The sequence below is a fragment of the Cicer arietinum genome, chromosome 5 (genome assembly GCF_000331145.2).
Source record: "Cicer arietinum cultivar CDC Frontier isolate Library 1 chromosome 5, Cicar.CDCFrontier_v2.0, whole genome shotgun sequence".
Lineage (NCBI taxonomy): Eukaryota > Viridiplantae > Streptophyta > Magnoliopsida > Fabales > Fabaceae > Cicer > Cicer arietinum.
In genome coordinates, this window is record NC_021164.2 from 33,506,429 (window position 1) to 33,519,186 (window position 12,758).

Below are 12,758 nucleotides of genomic sequence, written 5' to 3' on the forward strand. Positions count from 1 at the left end.
CTTGTGCATCCAATAGGTGTGTTTGTGTCATTGGATTAACAATTAGGTCCTTTTCGTCCGCCCTAGGCTTATTTTTATCCAATTAGGGTTTTAACCAATCTTGTGCATCCAATAGGTGTGTTTGTGTCATTGTATTAACACTTGGGTCATTTTCGTCCTCCTTAGGTTTATTCTTGTCCAATTAGGATTTTTAACTAATCTTGTGTATCCAATAGGTGTGTTTGTGTCATTGGATGAACATTTAGGTCCTTTTCAACCTCCCTAAGCTTATTCATGTCCAATTAGGGTTTTTAACCAATGTTGTGCATCCAATATGTTTGTTTGTGTAAGTGGATTAACATTTAGGTAATTTTCATACTCTTGATGCTTATTCTAGTCCAATTAGGGTTTTTAACCAATCTTGTGCATCCAATAAGTGTGTTTGTGTCATTGTCATCAAATTTAGGTCACTTTCGTCCTCCCTAGACTTATTCTCGTCCAATTAGGGCTTTGAACCAATCTTGTGTATCCAATAGGTGTTTTAGTGTAATTTAGGTAATTTTCGTCTTCCCTAGGCTTGTTCTTGTCCAATAAAGGTTTGTAACCAATCTTGTGCATCAAATAAGTGTTTTAGTGTCATTAGATTAACATTTAGGTTATTTTCGTCCTCCCTAGGCTTATTCTTGTCCAATTAGGGTTTTTACCTCATCTTGTGCATTCAATAGGTGATTTTGTGTCATTGGTGAACATTTAAGTCATTTTCGTCCTCCCTAGGCTTATTCTTGTCCAACAAGGGTTTTTAACCAGTCTTGTGCATCCAAAAGGTGTGTTAGTGTCATTGGATTAACATGTAGGTCATTTTTGCCCCCCTAAGCTTATTCTTGTCCAATTAGGTTTTTTAACCAATCTTGTGCATCAAATAGGTGTGTTTGCGCCATTGGATGAAAATTTAGGTCATTTTCATCCTACCTAGGCTTATTCTTGTCCAATTAGGGTTTATAACAAATCTTGTGCATCCAATAGGTGTGTTTGTGTCATTGGATTAACATTTAGGTCATTTTCGTCCTACCTAGGCTTATTCTTGTCCAATTAGGGTTTTTAACCAATCTTGTTCATCCAATATGTTTGTTTGTGTCATTGGATTAACATTTGGGTCATTTTCGTCCTACCTAGGCTTATTCTAGCCGTATTTGGGTTTTGAACTAATCTTGTGCATCCAATAGGTGTGTTTGTGTCATTGGATTAACATTTGGGTCATTTTCTTCTGCCCTAGGCTTATTCTAATCCAATTAGTGTTTTTAACCAATCTTGTGCATCCGATAGGTGTGTTTGTGTCATTGTATTAACACTTAGGTCATTTTCATCCTCCCTAGGCTTATTATTGTCCAATTAGGGGTTTTAACCATTCTTGTGCATCCCATAGGTGTGTTTGTGTCATTTGATTAACAATTAGGTCATTTTTGCCTCCTTAAGCTTATTCTTGTCCAATTAAGGTTTTTAACCAATCTTGTGTTTCCAATAGGTGTGTTTGTGTCATTGGATGAACATTTAAGTCCTTTTCAATCTCCCTAAGCTTATTCATGTCCAATTAATGTTTTTAACCAGTGTTTGTGTCCAATTAATATTTTCTCCGAAAGCAAAGCACAAATATTCTATGAAGCTCTAGCTACAATAGCATTTGAGAACAAATACTCCATTAGTATATTTGCCTCAACAAGTTATCCCATAAATTCGCCTGGATCATCATAAATTAATAAAAACAAGTTTTTATACAAGAATAAATAATATTCAAAAGAAATAAATTAATTTTTTTGATAAAAAAAATGTTACCATATTAGTTGTTAGCTTAGTATTTTCTTTCCAATAAAGGTTTGAAACCAATCTTGTGCATCCAATAGGTGTTTTAGTGTAATTAGATTAACATTTAGGTTATTTTCGTCCTCTCTAAGCTTATTCTTGTCCAATTAGGGTTTTTACCCCATCTTGTGCATTCAATAGATGATTTTGTATCATTGGATGAACATTTATGTAGTTTTCTTCCTCCCTATGCTTATTCTTGTCCAATTAGGGTTTTTAACCAGTCTTGTGCATCCAATAGTTGTGTTAGTGTCATTGGATTAACATGTAGGTCATTTTTGCCTCCCTAAGCTTATTTTTGTCCAATTAGGGTTTTTAACCAATCTTGTGCATCCAATAAGTTCATTTGTGTAATGGGATGAACATTTAGGCCATATTTGTCCTCCCTAGGCTTATTCTTGTCCAATTAGGGTTTATAACCAATCTTGTGCATCCAATAGGTGTGTTTGTGTCATTGGATGAATAATTAAGTCATTTTCGTCCTCCCTAGGCTTATTCTTGTCCAGTTAGGGTTTTTAGTCAATCTTGTGCATCCAATAGGTGTGTTTGTGTCATTGGATTAAAATTTAGGTCATTTTCTTCCTACCTAGGCTATTTTAGTCCAATTTGGGTTTTTAACCAATCTTGTGCATCCAATAGATGTGTTTGCGCCATTTGATGAACATTTAGGTCATTTCCGTCCTCGCTAGGCTTATTCTTGTCCAATTAGGGGTTTTAAACAATCTTGTGCATCCAATAGGTGTGTTTGTGTCATTGGATTAACATTTAGGTCATTTTCGTCCTACCTAGGCATATTCTAGTCGTATTAGGGTTTTGAACCAATCTTGTGCATCCAATAGGTGTGTTTGTGTCATTGTATTAACATTTAGGTCATTTTTGTCCTACGTAGGCTTATTTTAGTCGTATTAGGGTTTTTAACCAGTCTAGTGCATCCAATAGGCGTGTTTGTGTCATTGGATTAACATTTAGGTCATTTTCGTCCACCCTAGCCTTATTCTAATCCAATAAGTGTTTTTAACCAATCTTGTGCATCCGATAGGTGTGTTTGTGTCATAGTATTAACACTTAGGTCATTTTCATCCTCCCTAGTTTTATTCTAGTCCAATTAGGGTTTTTAACCCATCTTGTGTATCCAATAGGTGAGTTTGTGTCATTGGATGAACATTTAGGTCAATTTCGTCTTCCCTAGGCTTGTTCTTGTCCAATTAGATATTTTATCCAATCTTGTGCATTCAATAGGTGTTTTTGTGTCATTGGATGAACATTTAGGTTATTTACGTCCTCCCTAGGCTTATTCTTGTCCAATTAGGGTATTTGCCCAATCTTTTGCATTAAAGAGGCGTGTTTGTGTAATTGGATGAACATTTAGGTCATTTTCGTCCTCCCTAGGCTTATTCTTGTCCAATTAGGGTTTTTAACTAATCTTGTGCATCCAATAGGTGTGTTTGTGTCATTGGATTAACATTTAGGCCATTTTTGCCTCCCTGAGCTTATTATTGTCCAATTAGGATTTTTAACCAATCTTGTGCAACCAATAGGCGTGTTTGTGTCATTTGATTAACATTTAGGTCATTTTCGTTCTCCCTAGGCTTATTTTAATCCAATTAGGGTTTTTAACCAATCCTGTGCATCCAATAGGTGTGTTTATGTCATTGGATTAACATTTAGGTCATTTTCGTTCCCCTTAGGCTTATTGTTGTCCAATTACGGTTTGTAACTAGTCTTGTGCATCCAATAGGTGTTTTTGTGTCATTTGATTAGAATTTAGGTTTTTTTCGTCCTCCCTAGGCTTACTCTTGTCCAATTAGGGTTTTTACCCAATCTTGTGCATTCAATAGGTGTTTTTGTGTCATTGGATGAACATTTAGGTTTTTTTCGTCCTCCCTAGGCTTACTCTTGTCCAATTAGGGTTTTTACCCAATCTTGTGCATTCAATAGGTGTTTTTGTGTCATTGGATGAACATTTAGGTCAATTTCATCCTCCTTAGGCTTATTCTTGTCCAATTAGGGTTTTTAACCATTCTTGTGCATCCAATAGGTGTGTTTGTGTCATTTGATTAACATTTAGGTCATTTTTGCCTTCCTAAGTGTAACACCCCGTTTTTCAAAGCGAGGGTGTATTTTTGTTTTCAAAAGAAATTAAAGTAAAACAAAGAGAAACAAATAAGGAAATACCTTTGGATAAATAATTGAGTCATTATAATTTACAAGAATCGGAAAAGTTTCTCCAAATATGAATCCAAAGTATTTACACAATAACAAATGAAACATGGAACCTATTCAAATAAGATGTCATACTGACAATATTAGTAAAGGTACAGTTTTCCAGTTCAAAATAACGTAATCCAGAAAAACATATGTTCCCACTATGTCATCCTAATCTGATCATTCTTCAAAAAAAACTATACCTATACACCCTGAGTGATCTCCACGCGCCCCGTGAGATCCTCCTAACATAGCTCCAGTCAAGCATTCCCATCTACATTCCCATCCGTAGGGTACGAACCGGTAGGATCGTCCTGGCTCTCATCTGAGGGCAAAGCCCAGATTTCCACAATAGTTGTAAAGGGGCACCAATCGAAATTAACAGTTAACACATAACATTTAAATTTTCAAATGCACAAGATAACCTTTCAACCTAGCATGCACCTTAAAAGGGTTTTCCATATGCTAAAAGTTCATATAATGCTTGCAAAATAAAAATCTACATTCCCATCCACAGGGTACGAACCGGTAGGATTGTCCTGGCTCTCATCTGAGGGCAAAGCCCAGATTTCCACAATAGTTGTAAAGGGTCACCAACCGAAATTAACAGTTAACACATAACATTTAAGTTTTTAAATGCACAAAATAACCTTTCAACTAAGCATGCACCTTAAAAGGATTTTCCATATGCTAAAAGTTCATATCATGCTAGCAAATTAAAAATGAAATCAAAATAAAGTTCTCAATCCATCAAGTAATACATAACTGACCAAGACATTGATAATTCAATTGAGCAATCTGTTATCTAACTCAAAATAAGAATTTCTACTAAGCCAATCGATTTCCAAATCGATTTCCTGAAAGTTTTTAGTGAAATTTGCACTCTGGGCTTAAATCAATCGATTGGGCAATCGATTGAATGAATAGTTGAGCCCCTGACTTAATGCCAATCGATTTTGTCAGTTTTGCTAAATTCCTGCATGGCCAAATCGAATTCCAAATTGATTTCTTAAATGGTTTTGAAAAACATATTATAAAATCGATTGGCAAATCGATTATGTCAAATTAGGGAAGTCCCTGTAACTCATCCAATCGATTGGGAAACCGATTTCCCTGCATATTCTTTCAAAAATACATAAACTAACTCAAAATCATTCATACACAATTCCACATCTTAACACTTAGCAATTCCTACGCGATCACCACGACAAATTGGGTTTCGAATTAGTTTTGCAATCCATCACACTTACACACAATAATCAATACATAACACTTAGCAAACTCAACACAATTACCACGACAACTCAAATTCAAAACACTCAATCATAAACTTGAATCAAACACGACTCGCGTGCCAAGAACCCTAATGCGATGCTTATATGCCAAAACGCATGGACTCAAAATTCCAAACCAAAACCCTCCTCGAAGGGGCGTAAATCATAATTGTACCGCCTATTACAGGCCAAAGTACCAATTACCGAGGTGCCACCTATCACCGGTCAGCACGATTTACTAAAAATCGTAAATCGTAAATGTACCACCTATCACGGGTCAGTACTGTTTACCGAGGTGCCACCTATCACGGGTCAGCACGATTTACTAAAAGAAAAGCGTAAATCCTAAACGTACCGCCTATCGCAGGCCAAAGTACTATTTACCGAGGTGCCACCTATCACGGGTCAACACGATTTACCAAAATGAAATGCATGAGCATACACTGACTCCATCCACAACAATCGTTAAGCAAATGTAGATATTAAAAGATTCCCCATTTTTAATACTCATTTGACTTAAATGATTTTCACAACAAACATTAAGCAAACAGAAATATTAAGAGATTCCTCATTCTTAATACTCTTTTAACTTAAACGATTTCCAAAACGAACATTAAGTAAACAAGACATTAAGTGATTCCCGATTCTTAATACTCATTTAACTTAAACGATTTTCAAAACGAACATTAAGTAAACAAGACATTAAGTGATTCCCGATTCTTAATACTCATTTAACTTAAACGATTTTCAAAACGAACATTAAGTAAACAAGACATTAAGAGATTCCCCATTGTTAATACTCATTTAACTTAAACGATTTTCAAAACGAACATTAAGTAAACAAGACATTAAGTGATTCCCGATTCTTAATACTCATTTAACTTAAACGATTTTCAAAACAAATATTATGTAAACAAGACATTAAGAGATTCCCCATTCTTAATACTCGTTTAACTCTAATGGTTTTCAAATTCCACACAAAACAAACTCAAACATATTATCAAATTCAATCCACGATCCACACCATTGTTAATTCTCATTTAACACAAACGATTTTCCAAAACAAACATTAAGTAAACGTAGACATTAAGAGATTCCCCATTCTTAATACTCGTTTAACTCTAATGGTTTTCAAATTCCACACAAAACAAACTCAAACATATTATCAAATTCAATCCACGATCCACACCAAAACACATCAGTTCCTTCCTCCACAGAATCCAACCATACACACATCAAATTTCACCAGTATTATTTAAGAACGCGTCAAATACGACGAACACAAATCAATACAATCGACCACTCAAACACAACAAGTTTCATTTACTCAAAATCATACATAAATGAGGTTAAATTCATTTTCCACGAAACATTCATCAATATAACCAAAACCTAACTCTAAGATTTTACCCATAAAGCCTTAGATCCATTTTCCCCCAAATCAACACTTCAACCCTAACAAATTCCTTTCCACACAATCATAGATAAGTCCCTAAATGTAAACTAGAAGTTTGGAAGGAGCTCTTACCTTCACGTTAGCTTTAACGTTCGATTACGGTACCGCGAGTAAATCCGGTAAAATCTCTGCTCGCAACATCGCCTCCAAAGTTGGTTCCCTAGCACCGTAGCGTGGTAGTGAGCAACTTTCCCTTCTATCTCTTTGCGAAACGGAGCTTAGATCTAGATGTAACGGGGAGGTTTATGTTTACCAGTTTTGAAATCCCTAACACCGGTTTTCTTCGTTTTCGAAACAACGACGAAGTATGAAGCTGAGAAATCCTTGCTTTCTTACCCACTAATCCTTGGGTTTCTATTCTTGAAGCCAAAGAAAGAAAAAGAAAGCAAAACCAAGGGAAGAAGAAAAGGGGGAGAAGAGGAATGTTGCGAGGCAGAGGAAGAAGAAGACGTAATGTTTCTTTTCTTTTCCTTTTCCTTCCTTCTAATTTCCTTTCTTTCTATTTCCTTTTCTTTCTTTTCTATCTCCTTTCTTTTTCCCTCCAAACAAACATATATATATTAATTATAACTTAACAAATATCTAGATATTTATTAAAATTACCATTTCACCCATAAGGCATTAAATTCTCCGTAAAGGATTCACCGCACTTAATTTAATTTATTTATCGACGAGTAATTTTAATCGGCATCAAAATATCTTTTTCATCATATAAACTCCAAAATATTAATAATTTTGGTTAAAAATCCTCTGAGTTCAATACCAAAATACACTAAAATACATAAAGTATACTTTAAAATTATGGGTCTTACACTAAGCTTATTCTTGTCCAATTAGGGTTTTTAACCAATCTTGTGTATCCAATAGGTGTGTTTGTGTCATTGGATGAACATTTAGGTCCTTTTCTATCTCCCTAAGCTTATTCATGTCCAATTAATGTTTTTAACTAGCGTTTGTGTCCAATTAATATTTTCTCCAAAAGCAAAGCTCAAATATTCTGTAAAGCTCTAGCTACAACAGCATTTGAGAACACATACTCCATTAGTATATTTGGCTCAACAAAATATCCCATAAATTCTCCTGCATCATCATAAATTAATAAAAACAAGTTTTCATACAAGAATAAATAATATTCAAAAGAAATAAATTAATTTTTTTGATAAACAAAATGTTACCATATTAGTTGTTAGCTTAGTATTTTCTTTCCAATCTTACTTCAAACCAGTTGAACAGAAATAAATAATAATTAACTTGATATAATGTAAGAAGATGGTTTTTTTTTTATTACCAAAGGTTAATCTTAAATAACTGAAAGCTCCACCAACAACAGGAACTTGAACTGCAAATTCAGAGTAACACAAAGAAAAAAGAAGTGCTGATACTCATGCAATGATATAAGATATGAAGACTGAAGGACCAGATTGATGAAGAGCAACAGGTCCAGTTGTGACAAACACACCAACACCAAGCATTCCTCCAACTCCAAGAGCTATAAGATCATACCATTTAAGCTTCCTCTGCATGTCTGCACCTGACCTCTGCCTCACTTGGTTGAACTCGTGGTCTGGTGTCCAAGTTGCTAGCATTCTTTTTCTAAGCTTGTGAGGTGTTTGTGAGAGTGAGTACAAATAGTTTGACAACATTGTCATGGTTCTTCTCACTGATTATCATAGTGCAGAAAGATTAAAATAAACAAGTATCTCAAGTTATATGAACAATCAATGCAAATATAACCATATATTCAAGATCTAAAATCCAAAACCTACCATTTAAACAACATAAAAATAAAAGCGAAACACCACTATTCAGCTCATGTGGAGGGATAATTAACCAACCAAGAATAAAAAAATCACTTAAATTAAAAATTCTATTTGCATTAATTCCAAAGAATAATCAAAAGACCCTTGAAAAGATCAACCCTAAAATTGCAATTCTACACAAAATTCTCAACAGCAGAGCACAACCATGACCACAAACTAACTTCAAAACATCATTATACTCATATCTACACCCTAAGGTAACCAAATACCCCAAATTAAACCGACATAACCAAATTAAAACAAGAAAAATTCCAAATTTTTGGAAAATTTCTCTTCAAAATTTAGAGCCCTAAAAAATCTCACACCTCAAATCCTTCCACGTCACAAAACAATTGACTCCAAAAAACCTAAAGATGCAAACTTTGAAACATTAAACGATGCGTTTAAAGCGAAACGAAGTCCAAAAGAGAGTAGAAACTTACATGGTGTTTGTGGGTGCAAGCAAGGAAAATATGAATGAAACTGAAGACAAGTCGCGATTCGATATTGAATATCGGTGATTCAATGTTGATTTTGCCGAATATAAGAGGAATTGAAGAGATGATTTTGATGAATGGTGAGAACAACCGCACAAGGAGACGAAGAAGACGGTGGAAAGACATGAGGGTTCGACAATTTTTTTTAGTGTGGGAAGGGAGGACGAGGGGTTTATTTTGGGGTCTCAAAACTTAGAATGAAATGAACGCGAATTCTCTATTAAATATATTATTATTTTAAAAATATAAAAATTAAAGGAACTGTTTTAGTTTGTTGCGCAAGTGCCTAAAAAAAACCGTTCTCTTTGCTTTCCTTCTGAATAGTAATAGCTCTTACAAATTCTACCACAACAAAATTAAAAAACGTTCCCTTTAATACTCTTACAGAACAGTTTTTTTACCGTAAAAAAATTAGCGTTGGGGTAGGATCAAAATGTAGTAGTGCTAGGATTATTTTAGTCCAATTAAGGTTTTTAACCAATCTTGTGCATCCAATAGGTGTATTTGTGTCATTGGATGAACATTTAGATCATTTTCGTCCTCCCTAGGCTTATTCTTGTCCAATTAGGATTTTAACCAATTTCGTGCATCAAACAGGTGTGCTTGTGTCATTGGATTAACGTTTAGGTCATTTTCGTCCTACCTAGGCTTATTCTAGTCCAATTAGGGTTTTGAACCAATCTTGTGCATCCAATAGGTGTGTTTGTGTCATTGGATTAACATTTTGGTCATTTTTGTCCTCCCTAGGCTTATTCTAATCCGTATAGAGTTTTTAACTAATCTTGTGTATCCAATAGGTGTGTTTGTGTCATTGGATTAACATTTTGGTCATTTTTGTCCTCCCTAGGCTTATTCTAATCCGTATAGAGTTTTTAACTAATCTTGTGTATCCAATAGGTGTGTTTGTGTCATAGGATGAACATTTAGGTCCTTTTCAACCTCCCTAAGCTTATTCATGTCCAATTACGGTTTTTAACCAATGTTGTCCATCCAATAAGTTCGTTTGTGTAATTGGATCAACATTTAGGTCATTTTCATACTCTCGATGCTTATTGGAGTCCAATTAGGGTTTTTAACCATTCATGTGCGTCCAATAGGTGTGTTTGTGTCATTGGATAAACATTTAGATCATTTTCGTCCTCCCTAGAATTATTCTTGTCCAACTAGGGTTTTTAACCAATCTTGTGCATCCAATAGGTGTGTTTGTGTCATTGGATTAACATTTTGGTCATTTTTGTCCTCTCTAGGCTTCTTCTTGTCTAGTAAAGGTTTGTAACCAATGTTGTGCATCCTGTTGGTGGAATGGTCTCTATCCTTACGAAGTTGTACACAATATTATTAACCAGATTATCCAATTCCTTCCTAAGTGATGAACTTAATATTAAAACCAACTTGTTTAATATTAATTCCAATTTAACAATAATAGATTCAACACTTATTCAAAACTGAGATTCAAGAATACATGTATTATCAAGATAAAGAGTATAGAGATAGAGAAGTGTGCACCATGGATTTTTATACTGGTTCAACTATCTATTTGATAGTCTACATCCAGTCCTGAAATCACTTACTGATTCCAGCCTTTACTAGAAATGATTTGAGTATGTTTACAGACTTTCCAGCACTTCAATGCCTATCCATCTAACTCAACATCAATCTACAACAACAACCAATCTATCCTTAAGAACTACTCGCCAAGCTCTAGCAAGATTAGATTGAGATTGTAACAACCAGTTTTTTTAACAGCGCGAGTGTATTTTTTTTTTCAAAACAAATTCATACTAACAAAGAAATAAATAAGGAAATACTTTTGGATAAATATTTATGTCGTAGCACAACGAAAAATAAGTCAACAGAATTTACAAGCAGCAGAATAGTTTTTGAAATAAGAATACAAAGTATTTACACTTCAAAAAGTGGTACATGGACCCCATCATAATAAAATGTCAAACAGACAATATTAGTATAGGTACAATATTTCGAATTAAAATAAACACAACCCAAAAAGAAAGACGTTTAGTCCCTATACGTCAACCTAATTTGATCATGCTACCAAAAAAACTATACACCCTGAGTGATCTCCACGCACCCCGTAAGATCCTCCTAACATAGCTCCAGTCAGGCGTTCCCGTCTATATTCCCATCCACAGGGTACGAACCGGTAGGATTGTCCTGACTCTCATCTGAGGGTAAAGCCCAGATTTCCACAATAGTTGTAAAGGGTCACCAACCGAAATTAACAGTTAACATATAACATTTAAGTTTTTGAATGCACAAAATAACCTTTCCACTAAGCATGCACCTTAAAAGGATTTTCCATATGCTAAAAGTTCATATAATGCTTGCCAAATGAAAATGAAGTCAAAATAAGTCTTAAATCAATCAAGTAATAAACAACTGGCCAATCCATTGATGAACCAATTGAGCAATCGATCATCTAACTCAAAATAAGAATTTCCACTAAGCCAATCGATTGGAAAATCGATTTGGATGAAGGGTTTTAGTGAAGACTGAACTTTGGGCTTAAATCAATCGATTGGGAAATCGATTGAATGGATAACTGATCCCCTGTGTTAAAGCCAATCGATTGGGAAATTGATTTCCTGAGGTTTTTTGTGAAAAATGTACTCTGGGCTTAATTCAATCGATTGGGAAATCGATTGAATGAATCACTGAGCCCCTATATTAAAGCCTATCGATTTCAAAATCGATTTTGTCAGAATGGCTGAGCACCTGTAATGAATCCAATCGATTGCCAAATCGATTTTGAGGAATAGCTTTTAACAAAATCTATTTGGGAATCGATTTCCCTGCATGTTTTCCTTAAAACTACATAAACTAACTCAATCACATTCACACACAACTCCAAAACAGAACACTTAGCAATTACCACACAATCACCACGACAACTTGAGTTTCAAAACACTTTTACAATCAATTTCACTTACACACAATTTGTTCCAAAACATAGACACTTAGTACAATCATCACAATCACAATGACATCTCAAGTTCAAACACTCAGTCATACACTTGAATCAAACACGACTCGTGTGTCAAGCATCCTAATGCAATGCGTATATGCCAAAATGCATGGACTCGGAATTCCAAACCAAAACCATCCTCGATGGGTCATAAATCATAATTGTACCGCCTATCGCAGGCCAAAGTACCAATTACCGAGGTGCCACCTATCACGGGTCTGCACAATTTACTAAAAAGCGTAAACCATAAACGTAGTGCCTATCACGGGCCCGTATCGTTTACCAAGGTGCCACCTATCACGGGTCTGCACAATTTACAAAAAAGCGTAAACCATAAACGTAGTGCCTATCACGGGCCCGTATCGTTTACCAAGGTGCCACCTATCACGGGTCTGCACAATTTACAAAAAAGCGTAAACCATAAACGTAGTGCCTATCACGGGCCCGTATCGTTTACCAAGGTGCCACCTATCACGGGTCTGCACGGTTTACAAAAACGTAAATCATAAGTGTACCGCCTATCACATGCCAAAGTACTATTTATCAACGTGCCACCTATCACGGGTCTGCACGATTTACAAAAAGAACGAAAATGGATGAGCATATACTGACTCCATCCACGACAATCGTTAAGCAAATGCATATATTAAAAGATTCCCCATTTTTAATACTCATTTAACTTAAACGATTTTCACAAAAAACATTAAG

At 35.1% G+C, this 12,758-nt stretch overlaps 1 long non-coding RNA gene across 1 annotated transcript; it reads right to left on the reverse strand.

Moving 5' to 3' along the window:
• Nucleotides 1-8,009: 8,009 nt before the first annotated feature.
• Nucleotides 8,010-9,207, reverse strand: LOC113784120 (uncharacterized). The gene is made up of 2 exons (XR_003470141.2): nt 9,014-9,207; nt 8,010-8,431 (listed from the first exon to the last, which is right to left on the reverse strand). It is a non-coding gene; the product is annotated as an uncharacterized lncRNA (long non-coding RNA).
• Between the last annotated feature and the right edge of the window lie 3,551 nt (nt 9,208-12,758).